Source organism: Mirounga leonina, unplaced genomic scaffold (genome assembly GCF_011800145.1).
Source record: "Mirounga leonina isolate KUSES-001 unplaced genomic scaffold, KU_Mleo_1.0 Mir_127, whole genome shotgun sequence".
NCBI classification, from domain to species: domain Eukaryota; kingdom Metazoa; phylum Chordata; class Mammalia; order Carnivora; family Phocidae; genus Mirounga; species Mirounga leonina.
The window spans coordinates 43,107,612-43,126,872 of NW_023270316.1; the positions used below are offsets into that span (position 1 = coordinate 43,107,612).

General features: G+C 34.6%; 1 pseudogene; it reads right to left on the reverse strand.

Moving 5' to 3' along the window:
• LOC118009672 overlaps nucleotides 1-18,714 on the reverse strand; it is a 166,838-nt pseudogene extending 148,124 nt beyond the window's left edge.
• Between the last annotated feature and the right edge of the window lie 547 nt (nucleotides 18,715-19,261).

Genomic DNA, 19,261 nt, shown 5'->3' on the forward strand with positions numbered 1-19,261 from the left:
CCTGAAGGTGAGCAGGACCATTGAATATGATGGAATATCATTCTTGTGATTATGTTTCATTAAATGGTTCTTTCAGATTTAATTATGGTTACTCCAATTAAGGTAACTCCAATCAGTTAATCATTAGAATTAAGGTTATTAATTAACCATTTAGTAATTAACTACTAATTACTCAGTAGTTAATTAGTAATAACTATTAAACAGATAGTAATTAAGGTTACTAATTAAGATAATCAAAAGAAAGATTATCTTGTTGGGTCTGACCTAAACAGATGATCCTTTAAATGGGATTGGCCCTTCCTGATGATATAAGATTTGATATGAGAGAAATTCAATTGCTGGATTTGTAGGTTGAAGGGGCATACCCCACAAGGATTTGAGAACAACCTATAGGAGTCTAGAGCAATCTCTAGCCAGCAGAAAGCAAGAAAACAGGGATCTTAATACTACAACTACAAGGAACTGAATTTCGCCACTAACTTACATAGGCTTGGGGAAAAACCCCAAGGTCCAGATGGGAAGACAGCTAGTTGACACATTTATTTCAACCTTATGAGACATTGGGGAGAGAAAGCAGTTAAGCCCAACCTGGCCTTCTGAACTACAGAACTATGAGATCATACACTGTGTTCTTTTATGCCACTCAGTTTGTGGTAACATGTTACACAGCAATAGAAAGCTAAGAGTTTTGTATAATTAACTCCTTGCATAAAAAGCACAATTACGGTACATGCCAAATATTCACTTTTGTTTTGTGTGCTGTATTATTTTTCTTCACTCCCTTAGATAAAGATGATAGGACCAATAGTTGTATACTTAACCAATGAGCAACTTACCTATAGCCAGTGATATGCTATAACGATTGTCTGAGACAAACATATCCCTATGTGAAAAATTTGGAATATTGACTTTCAAGATCTGGGACTCATTAGTAACAGAGCTATAATTCAAAACACATACAAAGACAATATACTAATAGGATCATTATTAAGAGTTGTCATACTATAACGAAAAGCAGAAAATGTTTGACCATGTGCAATAAAAGCTGAAATTTAGGAAGTCATTCCATTTGAGAGAAGAATGATACACAGAGAAACTATTTGGCCCCAAAGGGAAGGACAGGGAATTTTCATATCCCTGATGGTGTCCCTGCTTCACTTCCCACAAAGTTTTATTGTATAGGGAGGTCTTTTATTTTCCAGTAATAAGGACACTTGAAATAATGCATTTTAGTGACCCTGACTGAGACTCTGTTCCCTGTAACTCAACCAAGTTTTAGCAAGACATTAAATTAAGCTAGGAAGTGTCTATTATTAGGAAGTGTATATTATGTTTTGTCTAGAGGATAGTAAATCCCTTCTACTCTGGGATTTAATGTTGGGGCTGAATTGAGACTCTTCCATCTGGAGAAGTCTAAATTTTTATATATGTATTATTATGAATCTATAATAATTTGACAATATTTGGCAGGGATCTTTGGAACAACTTTATGCAAATCAAGGTTTGTGTATTATACATGCAGGGAGTGAACATACAGAAAATAAGTATAATGCCTCTGCACACAGACCTTTTTGCCTCAGCAAGCACACACTATAAAATGTTGCTTTACTAAGGGTCCATATGCAAAATGAAGCTGAAAAAAAAAAAAAAACTGCCTAGGAGAAAGATTAGAAGCTAAATATCCAGGGAGAAGTAGCAATGACATGATCATGTAGCCTCAAATATTGGATAAAACATAAGCATTAATTTCTAATGATTTCCCAACTGTAAGTTTTATGAGAACTTGTCAAATCATGATCACTAACTTCAAATCACTGTGATACTCGTTGCACCTTTATAATATGGTCTCCTTTTATGAGCTAGCATAAGTGATTTCATATTCCTGGTTGGTCCTCAGATAATGTAGAGAATATGGCCTCTTTGGGCCTCTTATTCTTAGAGCACCTGCAGAAGAGACTATGTTCACTAACATTTAAGTGTTTTCCTTCTTTCCTGGGATGCAGCTAGACCATACTTGGTCAACTCCCTCACTGTGAGACTTGGCCACCTCAGTGAGTTCTGGCCAATATAATGTGGGCCCAAGTAATAGGTGCCTGACACGCTCCATTTTTTTCAAAATTTCCAAAATTTTTTTTCTGTAGTATCCTCTTTTCTCCATCAGCAGGGTAAAAAAGAGAGAAATCTCAGGTCCTAGAGAATACTGATCCACAAGACTGTGGAAGGATTGGTCCTTGACTTACTGGTTGGAAAGCTGCCTGTTGAACACTCCTTAAATTGTTACGATAGCTAGAAATAAATTTATATTGTGTTAAGTCATTTTTATTTTGGTGTTGTATGCTACAAGTACTCTTCCTTAATGCAAAACTATATTTTTAAGTAGGTGTATGGGCATAAAAGTATATTTAAAAAATGACCTTGGATTAGTGGTAAAGTGACAGGGAACGTAGCAATGAAGATCGAAGGTGGCGAGACTGGAGAATTGTGATTTGCTGTGGAAAAATATTTGCTAACCTGTTGCCTTCAATTACTTGGAGGGAGGCCCATGTGCAACTGTGTCTGATGCCCTAGGCAAAGTGGTAAGAAAGACTCCACATGGGAGTATGATTAATATGTGTTGGGTCCTATTAACTACTTATGTAGGTTTTTTTATGTGAAGGAGATGAGTAAAGAAAAAATTAAGTGGTTTCAAGCAGAAATTCTAGAAACAGAAAATCTAGAAATATGGGCCCTTGTAGTGTTAAATCAACTTCTAAAGTCCAAATGAAATATGACTGACAAAGCCTTTGAGTGACAAAAGCCCATTGAATACTCATGTTTGAAACAAAGTTCAGATTAAGGATATGTCTGCCCTCCCTACTCCTGATGGCATGGAGATAGCCACTATGAAATTAGGAGGGAGGCATGGGAGTGAGAAAGCATTAAATATATCAAGATTGACAATTATATTTAGGAATATATTTTATTGTTGATTACTGAAACATGAAGCTGACTGAAAGCAAGTACTAAAGGAGTCCATGAAATCACTATCTTTAAAAAAAAAAAAGAGCTTTTGATTATTCAAGACTTAAAAACAGCTTTGAGTCTTTCTTTTATACCAACAGGAAGCACAGTATATATATAATTCAGAGAAACAGATTTTTATGGAGAAAAGTGGAACTTCTATGAGTGATAAGAGAAAACTTTATTTGGTAGATCAACAGTAATAACAGAAAAATGCAAACATTATTTATGCATTTTGCATAAATTTGCATATGTATTGTTACTTTCAACAAATGGATTAATCATATACCAGAGCACGTGCTTGCCTGTGCATGCACACATACCTATAAACCCATATGTACATGTACACACAATATGCATTCTGGCATTCTATCAGGCATATATTTATTATCACATATATATTTAATAACTATGATTATATGTTATATATACACATGGACATAAATGCATGTCCACATATATTAATATAAATATGCTTATTTTGCAAGTATGTGTATATTAACTATATATGTGCACCTATATATAACACATGGATATATATATATATAACATTATAAAAAGTATATGCCTGTTGCTAAGGTCTGAAAGTTTCTGTCTCCAAAAAATTCATAGGTTGGAATCCTAAGGCCTAATATGATGGTGTTAGAAGACGGGGCCTTTGGGAGGTGATTAGGTCACAAAGGGGGAGCCCTTATGAATAGGATTAGTGCTCTTAGAAAAAACATCTCAACAGAGCTCCTAGTCCCACCCACCAAATGAGGACACAGTGAAAAGGAGGTGGTTAGAAGCCAGGAAGATGGCCCTCACTGGACCATGCTGGCACCTTGATCTTGCACTTCCCAGTCTTCAGAACTGAGAAATACATTTCCATTGTTTATAAGCTTTCCAATCTGTGGCATTTTGTTAAAGTAGCCCAGAAGGACTAAGACATATGTATTAAAGTACAATTATTCTCTCTCTCTCACTCACTCACTCACACACACATTTCTGTTCAACTATCAGCTATAATGGTCAGAAGATCACAGCCTCTTTTCTTTTTCATTTTTTAAAAAGATTTTACTTGAGAGAGAGGGGGAGAGAGAAAGAGAGAGCATGATCAGGGGGAGGGACAGAGGGAGAGGCAGACTCCCTGCTGAGCAGTGAGCCTGATGTGGTGCTTGATTCCAGGACTCTGGGATCATGACCTGAGTCAAAGGCGGATGCTTAACTGACTGAGCCACCCAGGCGCCACCAGCCTCTTTTCTAAATATACCTACAGCTGGAAGCTTTAAAAAGTTAAGTAGGAGATGGTCAGTTCTAGGTTCTGATACCTTAGAATAGTCAAGCCCTCTTTTTGCCTTAGAAAAGTGATTGCAGACACTGGTGGTGATGGGAAAAGTTGTAGAGGAAGAGTTCGTCCTGGTGTGCTGGTTATGGGGCTGGTATCATTTTGTAAATTCTGCTTCAATAAAATCCCTACCCATTACATATCAATTTCAAAATTAATCAAAGCAGAAAAGGGACAGATCTCATTTCACCATGCTCCACTAGAATGACATTAGATCAAAATCTGCAGGTCCTGGAAAGTATACTGGAAGCTGAAGAATTCAATCTCCACTCCAGTTCCCACCCTGAGAAATAAAATCTAAGAGTACCAAATGAAGGAGCTTCCTCATTACCTGCAAATACTTAAATACTGAGTCTGGTTAAATCTCTCCTTCCTCAAAAATAAGTAAAACGAAATAAAAAAGCATGCTCTGTGGAACAATTCTGCATCACAAGAGGATACTCAGAGGAAAGTCACAATTCAAAAAAAAAAAGTTTGCTCTATTAAACAGAATGAAATTTTAAGGAGTATTTACATTCTTACTCTCAATAATGTTAGCCCATGTGGACTTTCTGAGTTAGGATTAGGGTGCCACGTATCAAACAGGCTGCAATTGACTGACTTGAAAATAAAGTTATGTGAATTTGGGAAAAATTATCTGTACAGATCCAAAGTAATGTAATACAATTAATATTTGAAATAATCAATGACAAAGGTTACACTGTAAAACACATAATCACTGCTAGAAAGGACAAACTTCTCCCAGAAGTAAAGGACACATAAATAAAATTGTTTAAAAAAATGAATGAAAATGGAGAAAGGACTGACACTTTGAGGATAAAATATGTGGATAATGTTTCCTTTTAAAAATAAATCAATGACAACCATTATATGAACTACCAAGAAAATAATACAGAACAGTAATACTGAACATCATTATGGCATCTGCCATTTATAATGCATCTGAATTTTTAAGGTAACTTTTCAAATTATAGTTTGAGATTTTAATATAAGATCTAAATGGAGTATATTCTAATGTACAATTTTTGCATGTAAGCATCTTAATTGCATTAATTCAATACAAAAAAAATGTTTTCAAGCTACCCTAAGAGGTGAAAATGTTTTTATGATGCATTCTTCTTTCCTCCCCCTCTGAAGACTTCTTCCTCTTTTGGAATTTCAAGGAAAAGGACAACGCTATCTTGTAATCACATACTCTGGGTACACATTTATGTTTTTATTAGATAAATAGGACTTATAAAGGCCATAGACTATGAATAAACAAATTCTACTCAGAGCTAAGCACCGGGTCTTGCATGTAATAGATGACAACAATCCATGAATAACAGAAAATAAAATCTTCGAATTTTTTGTAAACTATATTTCAGTGAAATCACTGAGAGCCTTCATTGCCTTTGTGGACTGATTACATTGAGGTTTGAGCAAATGTAATAGAATTAGCTTTCACCCATTAACCAACCTACATATAGTCGCAGATAGAATTTAACATAATAAATAATACCATTGGACTTTCTCCATTAATTATAGTAAGAAAGAAATGTTATGGTTTTTTTTTTTAATTTTATTTCACTGACATTATATAGAATTGGAGATTCTGGGGTTTGTACATTTATTTGTTCATGGATTTCTTTGGCTTTGTATAGTTAGTTGGATATGTGCGGGGAAATAAGTCTCTTGGAAAATTATTTCTTTTGGAAGTTATTGCCAGGTTCTGAGCAGTCCCTTTAAAAGTGCTGTCAAAACAAATACATCAGGTCACACAGCAGGTGGTTTATCTCTGTGAAAGCCTGAGCATTAAAATAGAGAAGGCTGCAGACTAGTAATTAGGTATTGATTGGTTTATCTAACACATTCTGCACATTTCTAAACAAATGCAGCATCCTTTCTGATTCTTTTCTTCTAAACCTTGAAATTGGTCAGTGCATTCATTGCCGAGATTACAAAATATGAAGTGCGGTTTTTACAACTGATTCACTGATCTCACTTGAACTCAATCAATAAACTTCACAAATGATTCCATTCTTAGAAAAATGTCACAGAGATCCACATAAGCCCATTTATACCTCCAATAAGTACTTCTACTTTATTTCATCAGAAATATATATTTTAAACATTACCAAAGACTTATACACGTAGCCTTTTCTTTTAGAAACATTGTGTATCACAATGTCCTGCAGAGTTAACAGAGATGCATGGAGGCACAGAGCAAATTACCAAGGGTCACACCATTAATCAGGGCACCAAGGTGAGACTATAAATGAAAAAGTAAAGTTTGAAGAATAAGTACATAACTAAACAGATACAAATGTGAAAAACAATTAAGGGATTATAACAACAAAAAGATAAATATGGTAGTTAAAAACATTAAAAACCAAGGTTCACACAGAATTTCAAGATCATGATAGCATTTAGGGTTACAGAATTTAAATTCTTATTTTGCTCAACAATGATCACAGTTTTAAAGAATCAGGACTAAAATATTAAGGAAATACAAAGAATCTGATTTTTAAAAATAATTAGTGGTTTTTAAGAGGGTAGGGAAATGGAACAGATAAAGAAATCAAGAAATGAAAAACAAAAAAATAATTGTAGATTTACACTGTGGTATCTTCTACACTAATACAATTAAAGGCCCCCCCAATTTATTTTTGCTTTACTGATCAAAGCTTGCACATACTATCAAAAATTACACAATGGACTCAATTTAGATATAGAGATTAAAAAAAACAGTAAAAGTGGATCTCACAAATTTAAAAAACAAAATAAAACTATACTGTACCTTACATAGTCTTATTTCATATCTCATTTGCTCCTTAGAATACCCACTCCAAATAAAAAGAAGTTATATGCCTTGTCTGAGTCATCTAAGGGGTGTGACAAAGTTCAAGCTGAACCCAAGTAAATATACTTTTTTTTTCCATTCAAAGAATCTTTATTGAACTGATTACACAATAAACAAATACATAAGTCCCTCGTCTCTACCAATTATTCTAAATCTTCATCAATAAAACACTATACCTCCCATGTAGCCATAAATCTGATAATACATTTTTTATTGAAATGTTAATATAAACAAGGGATGCACATTTATTTATTTATTTGAGAATGGGAAAGAAGTAGAAGGAGAGGGAGAATCCCAAGCAGACTCCCCTTTGAGCATGGTGCCTGGTCCCAGGACCCTGAGATCATGACCTGAGCCAAAATCAAGAGTCTGATGCTTAACCAACTGAGCCACCAGGTGCCCCTCTCCCACAAGTAAATGTACTTTAGAACCAGACTTCTACAATTATTCTTGAGGATCTCTACTAAGGAGCAAATCAGAATCCAGTAAATAAAAACGTTTAGAATTTAATCCATATTTATTTATTATAGAGGTTACTGTTTTTCCTTACCCATTTTCCTCCATGGCTCCAAAGACTAGAGCCAACACAATGAAAATATGTTACATTCTATGTATGTATATACAATTCTTTTTTCATACACAAAAAACTAAATTTTTGATGAAACCTATTTTGGTTTCCCATGGAGATGGTGTGTGTGTTTGTGTAGAGATATACGTCATATGAGGGGCCCAGACATGTTGCTTGTTTAGCATTTATGAAACATATTTTCAAATATAAATGCATTTTTTGGGGCGCCTGGGGGGCTCAGTTGGTTAAGCAACTGCCTTCGGCTCAGGTCATGATCCTGGAATCCCTGGATCGAGTCCCGCATCGGACTCCCTGCTCAGCGGGGAGTCTGCTTCTCCCTCTGATCCTCCCCCTCTCATGCTCTCTGTCTCCCATTCTCTCTCTCAGATAAATAAATAAAAAATCTTTAAAAAAATATATAAATGCATTTTTCAATTATCATATTGCCTTATCTGTATATTTTACACATTGGTTTTATAGCACCCTTCCAATTGGAATGTATACGTTTTATTTTACAGCAAAATCCAGAAATAAACTGTTAAGATGTTCCTAATGTGATACTAATGTAGAAAATTACTTCTGTTCACTGGCTTTATCCAATGTGTTCCAATGCTTTATTGTTTACTTGTATTTTGAGAAAGTCATAACCCAATGGAAGTAGAATATAAATATGTAGAAGGTTGCCAAGGTAGTCATACATTTTAATATAAGGCATATTGGGAAAAATACTTTTTTTTAAACCTCTAGGTGTAACAAGCTTATTTGGGGCTGTATAAAAACATAACGGAAAAATGTGTATCTTTCCTCTTCTCTTTTTAATCCCTCTCTTTGCCATGGCTGAAAGGATGAGCAAATAGCTCATCCTTTACGTATTGTCACAATGACTACTCACTGCTTGATTTTTATGCAGAAGACAGATGAATCTTTCACTCCACATGGACTGCACAAAACAAACTAGATTTAAAATGTGTGTGTTTACTATACACACACACACACACACACAGTAGCTATTAAGGAAGAAGTTGAGTGCTGTTTCACTCTGGCCAGCTAAAATTTATATGAGAGTCAGTTGATAAGAAACTGAAAAAGGAAGCATGTTGTGTATGTCTATTGAAAGGAAGAATGTACATATGATACATATGTAGCCTGCCATGCTACATAAATGGAGAAAGACTGAGATGGGCGATGTGATTATCTGTAATGGAAGATGGAAGACATATCTCCAGTGATTTCGATTTTTCCTCTTCCATGATATTAGTCTTTCTTTTTTATTCTTATTCAAAATACATTTGCTCTGTTTGCAATCTCCGACAAAGCAAGGATTCTGACATTCTGTTCTCTAGATTCCTATCCATTACCATCAGCTGAGGAATACACCATGTGCTCAACAATTAAACGGAAATAATCTATGTTGAACAGTTTTTGGTATGAAATTCGAGGCAGAACTTTATCTGTGGTGCTTCAAAATTATTAATTCTTTCATGAAAGCAAAATGTATAATTTAAAAATTGTGGACCATTAATGTAAACAGTATGCCATTTAATAATTTTTCTGAACATGCTCCTCATTTGAGCAGCATCTGGCCTATGATCTCTATCCTGAGGTAAAACTTACCAGCATGTATAGATATTCATGTTTGTTAAATTAAAATTTGACACTGTAGTTAAATTAAAATCAGTAAGTCATGTAAACTGAAGTAGTATTTTAAGGATATCTTTGCATTATTCCAAAGCATTATGCTCTATAATTATTAAAATTTAGCTTTTATATACATGTAATTTTACCCATTAACCTTTGTTTTGGTTTTCTTTTTGTTATAGCAACTAATTTTAAATTTCAAATAAAGTCCATGTTACTGGTGTAATAGAAAGGAAGCCATGAGGTTATATAATGAATTTAAATGGGGGAGGGGTACAGATTTAAAAAGCTGCAAATTACTACATGTGTTTTCTTCTAATTTATCCTTCACCATACTGTGAGATTAATCTCCAAAGGTTCTCCAAATGAGTCATTTACTCAATGAAAACTCTGACTAAAATAAACCAAACAGGAATTTATAGAGCATAATAACTGAAATCTAACATATTTTTAAAGAATTTATGCTTATATGCCCCCTATTTACACATTCTAGACACCAATGAAATTCTGTGCTGCTTCCATTTGCTAGAAATGTCACTTCTTTATTTGCATTTTGTTTTTATTTAAGGTCCAATCTCTACCTAGATTATGCTCCACATGCTATCACATCTGGTAATAACCTCTCATCAAGGCCCAAAATAAATGTCACTTTATTCCCTTTATCATATCTTCCTTGATTCCAGGACCTAGCAATATACCTAGTACTTTAGAAAACTTCTCAGTATTTTAATTACTTGTATTTATGCCTAGTGATCCCTTTAGATTGTAACTTCTGTCAAAGTATCTTTTAAAAATCATTCTCGTATCTCTCTCATGTTACACTTGAGAGTATATGACCTTATTTTATATAGGCAGAAAGAAGCTTGATTTAAAAATCCATGGAAATAATAAGTCCAAGATAAGGCTATCTAGAATCCAGAAGGCCCCAAAGAAACTACTTAGCTAATGTACAGTGATATTTTCTTATAGGAGTGCTTTGTTCAAGTTCATGTGTTATAAATACACATAAAAATGAGCCTGGACTTTTGAATAAAAAAATGATCAGAAAAACAAATTTTGGTTAAATCATATCTTAGGGAAGTGGAATAATTCCATCATATTTTTATTAAGAGAGGATTAAAAAATCAACATGAAGTACACATGTGCATTGTATCACCTCTTCTGAGTTTTAAAATTTAAGTCCACGAATAACATGAGAGGATTTTGTTCTTTTACGATATTACAACACTGAGAAAAAATAAAATTATCCTTTCCAGTAAAAATAAAATATAATGACAATTCTAAAGTTTTTACCTTTATAAATAAGGGTGTTTGGCGCAATGTCATTAGTGGAATAACTAATTTTATAAAGAGTAGATTACTTGCTAAAGTTTATAAGTACCATAATAAGTATGTAAAACATTTTGATAATATTTTGTGTGAGAACTCTAGATGTAAAAATATTCTATGATATTAATAATCATATTCATTATTTGGCATCATGCTATTCAGACAATTGGCATGAAGATTGGAGCAAAAATAAAATATTTTTGTTCTATTCTGAATTTTAATCTTTTCATGACACTTTTAATAACATAGGGTTTATAGACATTTTATGATTAGTTTGTAAGAGTATTTCTACTGTTTTCAATCATTCAACAGAGTACTATATTGTTTTATTACTTTTAAAAAGAACATTTTTAACAGATATTCTCAGAGCATCGATATGCTTATATATGAACATAAAAATTTTGGAAAGTATTGTTTTTAATGGCCAAATGGTGGGAAAAATGTATTTTTATCCAATATTTGATATTTCTTCTCCTAAAGAATGACATTTTAAATATTGGCAATGAAAAATATGAATGAATGGTTTCTTATTTTTCAAGAACATGCCTCTTTCAAACATCTAATTAGTTGGCATGACTAAAAGGAAATCTTCAGGGGCACCTGGGTGGCTCAGTTGGTTAAACAACTGCCTTCGGCTCAGGTCATGATCCCGGGGTCCTGGGATCGAGCCCCGCATTGGGCTCCCTGCCCGGCCCGAGGCCTGCTTCTCCCTCTCCCACTCCCCCTGCTTGTGTTCCCTCTCATGCTGTCTCTCTCTCTCTCTCTCTGTCAATTAAATAAATAAATAAAATCTTTAAAAAAATAAAAAAATAAAAGGAAATCTTCATATATGTGTATCTGGAAAAGACTGCATTTATCTCTCAGATTAGATAACAAGTTACTCTGTGTGAAGAAGTTAAGGATTTGAAGATTTGTTTTTCTATAATCCTTCACTACAGGAGAACTTTTTGATTCAAAGATGACATTTCCTGGAAATCCCAGAAGAGTGTTAAGTTACCTAGGAATAAACTGAATCACCAGTGATCATCTTAGCTGTCAATGACCTATAGATGACATTTGTATCTAATTAATTAGATGTCTTCTTTTGAAAGAAACAGTGCATTGTGCATAATTAGAAGACACATCAAGGTTGGAGTCATTGGCTCATTAATCTAATGAAGCTAGCCTATGGCATTTACATTACTCAGTGGTGATGTTATTTTATTTGCAATTAACAATGCTGTATACAAAATGTTAATTCTTGACAAAGAACATGGAAATTAAGCACTACATAATTTTTCAAAGGAAATTTCATATTCAGTTGTTTGACACACGCCCTTGACAATTATTTGCTACAAAAGCATGAAAACCTGGGGATGTTGTTTTTGACTGACCACACACGAGCCATCTATTCATAATACTCATATTCATAATATTCTATGTGCCACCTCCTCAACACTGATTATGGTCCAAGGTGCAGGTATGTGACATAATCCAAGTATGTTTGTGTCCTTCCCTAGGAATTTTCAAATTGTTTTGCTAATAAAGTAGCTCCTTTTCCTCTTTGATCTAGAACTACAGATCCTTTTTGATCATAGAACCATAAGAATACAAACCTGGAGAAAGAGCCAGTCCTGAATCTAGCTGACCTGAGATCAGGAAATCATGAAAGAACAACAGAAATGAGAGGATAAAGTCCCTGATTTCATTAAAAACCTTGGGCTAGCCATTTCTAAGACTGACATCATGTTTTGTTTTGTTTCTTAATTAAGAAATATAATTTACTTCTGTTGCTTTAGCTTCTTAGAAATGGATTTCCACTAATTGGAATTGAAATAAGCCTGATTATACAAGATATATTTGATTATCATACAAATTCAGAGTGCACTAATACAAAAGAAAGGATTTCAAGATGAAAACAAATAGAGAATAGTATTCTATTGTAAATTAACCTTAAATTATCTCATTGTATAGAAAGTTTATTTTTTTCCCATTACATAGAAGAAAATTCTTTGGTATCCATGAAACTTTGTAACACTTGAAACTATGTATTAGAGAGAGGATTGAGACCCAATTCCATTTGACTCCAAAATCCATACAGTATCTATAATAACATTAAAAGCTCTAAAGTAAAATTAAAAAATTCTTAGAGTGAGGAAAATAGCTAAGTTTATATATACACATGTGTATATACAAACATGCCAAAAAAATACACAGATGATTTTATTTATTTATGTTTAAAGATTTTATTTAGGGCGCCTGGGTGGCTCAGTTGGTTAAGCGACTGCCTTCGGCTCAGGTCATGATCCTGGAGTCCCGGGATCGAGTCCCACATCAGGCTCCCTGCTCAGCAGGGAGTCTGCTTCTCCCTCTGACCCTCCTCCCTCTCATGCTCTCTGTCTCTCATTCTCTCTCTCGCAAATAAATAAAACCTTAAAAAAAAAAATTTAAAAAAAAGATTTTATTTATTTATTTGACAGAGAGAGAGCGAGAGAGAGAACACAAGCAGGGGAGTGGAAAGGGAGAAGCAGGCTTCCTGATGAGTGGGGAGCCCCATGCGGGGCTCGATCCCAGGACTCTGGGTCCATGACCTGAGCCGAAGGCAGACACTTAATGACTAAGCCACCCAGGCGCCCCAACACAGATGATTTTAAACAAGAGGCATTTTCTTAATATCCTGTTTAATTAGGGTTACCCCTTTGCACAAAAATGGCTATTTGGCTTTTTCAACCTTACCTCAGTTATTGTGAATGCAGACTCAAAGCTGGAAAATGTATCTTTGATGGTGCTTATAAAACCTAAAAAGAAGAAAAACGAAATATGTTATAAATCTGCACAGCAAAAGCATCAGCCACAATTTGGGTCCATTTAATGTAGGGACAAAACACTTCATATGCATCAAAGATCACATACTATTAGCATATGAGACAGTATGTGTGCTATATAGTAGCATAAACAGAAAATGGAATTTGCCAAATCTGAAAAATATTTCCTAACTAGGGTGACTAGAAATAGAAATAAAGCAACTTTGAGGCTCAGATGTGTAAGTTTCAAGTATCTGCAGAATGAATATACACGGAAAACATTATTTCAAGAATAAGCAAATGTGTATATCATTAATGTATAGTTGGCATTTTCTGAGATGTGTTCCAAAGTAATCCTTATAAAAATGACCAAAAATGGTTATAAAAAATCATAACTTTCCCTACAAATAATAAACAAAATAATAGAAAATCTCAGGCTTTGAGTTTAGGCAGGCTCAGAGTTTACAACGTCTTTAACTTCTGTCAAGTTTCTCAAGTGGTCTAAGCCTCAGTTTTCTTTTTTTTTTTTTAAAGATTTTATTTATTTATTTGAGAGAGAGAATGAGAGAGAGCATGAGAGGGAGGAGGGTCAGAGGGAGAAGCAGACTCCCTGCTGAGCAGGGAGCCCGATGCGGGACTCGATCCCGGGACTCCAGGATCATGACCTGAGCTGAAGGCAGTCGCTTAACCAACTGAGCCACCCAGGTGCCCGTCTCAGTTTTCTATTGGAAAGATAATAGTATCTCCTTTACAGGGTTGTATAATGACTCCATATGGCAATGTGTGAAAACCGTCAGGTACAATTTCCACTGCATAACAAATTATTCATTAAATCTAAGTTCCTATTATCAGTTATTGTATAGATACTTGTATTCAAAGAAATTAACACTTGAAGATACAGTGAAGATTTATTTTCAAATCATTACTGAATGTAACTTATTAATACCAAATACATAAAAATACATGAACGATTATAACATTGAGGGATTTCAAATAAATGATTATTTGTAGTAGAATTCAGAGGACACCAAGGCTGACATTTCTTTTGGGCCTTTAATATACCTTTAATAAATTCTGTAATCTTTCATAATGTTAACTATCAAAGCAAAGATTGTGCTGGAAATGTTAAACTGGTAAGAAAGACTTTATTCAAGGCTATTGCACTTAGAGATAGACCAGAGTGTGGTCTCAACTCCACTCCACTGGAAGGAAGGGCAGGAGAGTTTTTAGGAGCTGGGGCAGGGCGGCTTTTAGGCTACCTTTATTTGCTAAATGGCCTTATCCAAATGTCTCATGACCTTAGTTTCACCACTGGAGCAAGGAAGTGGTACAATTTAGGATCCTACCTTCCCAGAGAAACTGACAGATTGGGATGCTCTCTTGCCTGATAATTACATTTCAAAGTGATGGCTCCCAGGTCCTTGAAAAAGATATTCCTGGGTTATAAAACTGGCAAGAGGTTTTTTTGAAAGGGTTTACGTACACTTTAAAAGGACAGAGAAAGTATTTACAAGTTTTCTAAAGTAAATAGTCTAAAAAATGAACGGGGAGGGATCTCTGTGGTTAGGGCGTTTGGATTATGTATGAGTTGCTAGGAGAGGAAGGTCAGGAGCCAATAGCAGCAAGAAACCTGTCCAGGGTGTTGTCAAGCTAAGGGAAATGCTAAGGCCATGTTGGACGTTATGTCTTGGAGTTAGTTTAGAATTGGTGGATTTGCTGATTTTAATATTCTGGCAACTTTTATTATGGTAAATAGAAAAGAAAGCAATCTTAATAAATTCAAGTTCAAAGTGACATCAAATATTTCTAAGAATTTGAATGCTAAAGAGACAAAGCTAAATGCCACCATTATCATAAGCATGAAGTCTCCTATTTTATATTTATTGTTTGATACCCATGGATTTATCATCTACATTGAAGCCTGGAAAGTTTTTAATTTGTGTGCCATTAATAATTTCCCTAGCAGTAAGAAATGTTTCATGTATTTTATTACAATTGTATGCGAAGATATTCACATGGAATGTGAATGGCTGGGTGGTTCAGTGACTGGGACAGAGAGCTAAAGCAGCCAGGACCACATAGCCAATCTTACTTCCTTAGGCCTCTGGCCTCCAATTAAGCACCAATCATAAATCTTTTCATTTCAGACATTTTCATGAAGTATCTGAGAAAGAGGAGATAGATGATACAAGTGAGTTACCACTAGACAAAGCTGTAAAGTAAGCAATATTTGATTTGTGTGTTGTGCTCCTAAACGTATTGAGTCCCTTTCCTCTTTGCCCTTCTTCCCTGAGTGTGTTTGTGTGTGAACTGTAATTATGAAGCACACCCACCCATCTTGTCACAGCAAGGATGCTTTTGTTTTGTTTCCAGTTCTTTAAGTTCAATTGTGTTAACATATAATGTATTATTAGTTTCAGGTGTAGAGTTTAGTGATTCATCAGGTGCATATAACAGTGCTCATTATATCAAGGGCTCTCCTTAATGCCCATCACCAGTTACCCCAACTATCCCCCCAGCCACCTCCCCTCCAGCAACCCTCAGTTTGTCACAGAGTCTCTTCTGAGTTTGCCTCCCTCTGTTTTATTCTTATTTTTCCTTCCCTTCTTCCCCTATGTTCACCTGTTTTGTTTCTTAAATTACACGTATGAGTGAAATCATATGGTATTGACTTATTTCACTTAGCAGAATACCCTCTAGTTCTTCATGGCAATGATTCTTAAGAGAACTCCCAAGAGAGTATGAAAGAATCACTTCTAAATACTCCCCCAAACCCTAAATCTCCAACCCTTCATTTTTCTAATGTTTGTTTCAGAGTGCTCGATTTCCATTTGAAAATCAGTTCCATAGAGGGCACTGTGAAATATTTCTCAACTTTGTCAGAGTGGTGAAAAGAACTTTGGGGACCACTATGGCAATTTAGTAATTGATAATCAAGATGCTGCTAACAATAATTCTCTTTGTGATTTTCAAAATAATCACGTCACGTTTTCTTCAAGGATATAAAGAATATAAATATGAATACTTTGGCTTTTCAAAAAAATAAGATATTTTCTTATTAGACATATGCCTGTGCCTTAGAAGATAGCTTAGAAATTATAAATGCAATGGTAAGGGTGGAAATTAAGCTCTAAATTCGGTATGCAAAGTGAATTAGCATAAGTAAAATTTTTCTAAAAGTCACATAAGTCAACCATAAAGAACCCTACTAATTAGGTTCAACAGTCAGCTTTTCTTCTGGCATTGAAACAGATTGAGGTTTCTTAAGATGATTAGAGATAAAAATTAGTAACCAAGTGATTAATGAAAATCCGTACCGCACATTTGAACACAAATTACACATCGCATAGTGAGATTCTCAAACAATTACAAGTCTTGCAGGAGTTGAATTTAATCAACAAAAAGCAGTTTTCTGTCTTCCTTTTCATGCCCACTCACTAGCATAAGCTCACTGAGTGATTCACATGCCACTTGTCCACCTACTTAATTTTTTTAAAGATTTTACTTATTTATTTGACAGAGAGAGAGCACAAGCAGGGGGAACAGCAGCAGAGGGAGAGGGACAAGCAGGCTCCCCACTGAGCAGGGAGCCTGACCTACAGGGGGTTCCATCTCAGGACCCTGAGATCATGACCGGAGCCTGAAGGCAGATGCTTAACTGACTGAGACATCCAGGCGCCCCTCCACCCTATTTAAATCTCTCTCTCTGTTCCCTCTATTTAGAGCACTCTCTCTAACACATGTAATCATAATTACCTAAACTAACCACACCTATGATAAACTTCACTGTAAAAACAGTTTGCTATCTAAATCTTACTTATATCATCATAAATATGGGCAATCAATATATACTAATTTAGTAACATTTGGAAATGTAATAGATCTATAGGTAAATGACTCATGAAAAAAGTTACTCTCATTCACTATGGAATACTGTATATAATACTTACGAATGACAGTATTATGTCATTGATATATAAAGGGTTTGCTGAATGTCAAACGATTTATCATGAATAAAATAATTGCCTTGATGAAAAACCAGCAAAAACAAAACATTTCCCTGTAAGTTTTTCAAGGTTTTTTTATGTTTAAAAAGAAAAATTCCCCTATTAGTAACTTTCAGCCTAGTTTCCTCAATGTTAAAGAGGAATTGATACAAATAATAATGGGTGGCATTCAGATGAGGTGACATATTCCTCTAGAGAATATCTCTGCCTTCTCAAATAATTAAAAATTATTTTCCTTGCTACTCATTTTTTGTTTGGCCCATATGAAAATCGAGACAAGGGTGAGTGGGGATATATTAGATTTCTATGAATGTAACTATATACCTTCATTAATTAATTTGATAAACAAATATGTATTGATTGCCTCCTTGCATTAAGCAGTGTGATAGGTACTGATGTTGAATACTGAAAAACAAATAACACTGTTATTTATGTAGGCACAGGGAATGCATGACATCAAATAATTTTTTGGTTTATAGAATTCAATTACCTTTAGATATATATAAATTAAGTGTCAATCAATTTGCAACATTTTTGAGTAACACAAAATGAAAAAAAAAAAAAGGCACTGGTACTATTCCTAAATTTTTAAGCAGATTAACTAAATCAAGTAAAATTAGTCCTGTGATAATTGAAAGCCTAAAGTGTTTGATTCTAACATTTATATTGCAATCAGTAACACATCCTTCTCCTATGACAATATCTACACTAAAATATTTGCGCAACGATGAGAGAAATCTAACGGATAAAATCTGCAATCTCTTTTCTAGATTCGAGTCATACATGTTGTAAAGATTTTGATCCCTCGAGAGTTAAATAGCTAGATAAATTTTCAGCTTTGCCAAGTAAATATATTTCTGTTCTTTCATATTTAAGGAAGAAATGCATAAAAAGCATATATGGAAAACCTTATGAACAAACTCTTGCCCTGAGGTTCTAATAAAGGATACATGACTTCCCTTTGGAAAAAAAGAAAATGCTTTTATTGCAGTACACAACCACCAAGGACTTCCGTTTTCAGGTATTTTTATCAGCAATACTTCTGTAAATCTAGTTAAAAGTGGCCTTCCTTAATGAACAGGTACAAAAAATAAAAGTTTTTATAAAGCAAGCTATACATTGCTTTTTTTCCCCGCTTTACTCAGAGAAGAACACAGTTAAAATGGACAAATGTATTTTCAGTATAGGGAAGCTTTACATCTCCCTGTTACCACCACCATCCCGGTTGTATTTTTTACAACAAATAGGTGACGCATGTCTTTGCCAGCCTCTTTAGTGACATCTCCTGGAGAGAGCACACACAATCATCCTCAGTAATTGCTACTGAACTGTGACTAGGGCATGCTGCTCCACTCCACACTTCTGCAATTTTACTGTTTGCTTGCAAAGGACTAAGAGAGCTTTGTGGATTTTTTTTTTTTTTTTTTGAGTACTGTGACAGTGTGAATGCCATTTTTTTAAACACAAATACCCTTTCCCCCCTCCTCTTAACATTGAGAAGTGATAGGTAAACTGAATGAATTTGATCATCTTGACAGATGAGAGTACCATTGATGTGAATTCTGTACCCATTCACCTATAATAGTTCTGTGGACTGCTAGATCCCTTTCGAATTAAACAACAACAACAAAAGAAAGCTAACCAGGATCCATGAAGACTTCAGAACTCACTGTAAAGCTGTGGATTATTTCAATAATTGCACTTCTAAAACCTACTTATCATACCTATTCTTCATTCTGGAGGTAGGGAAGGATAAATTCTCATTTA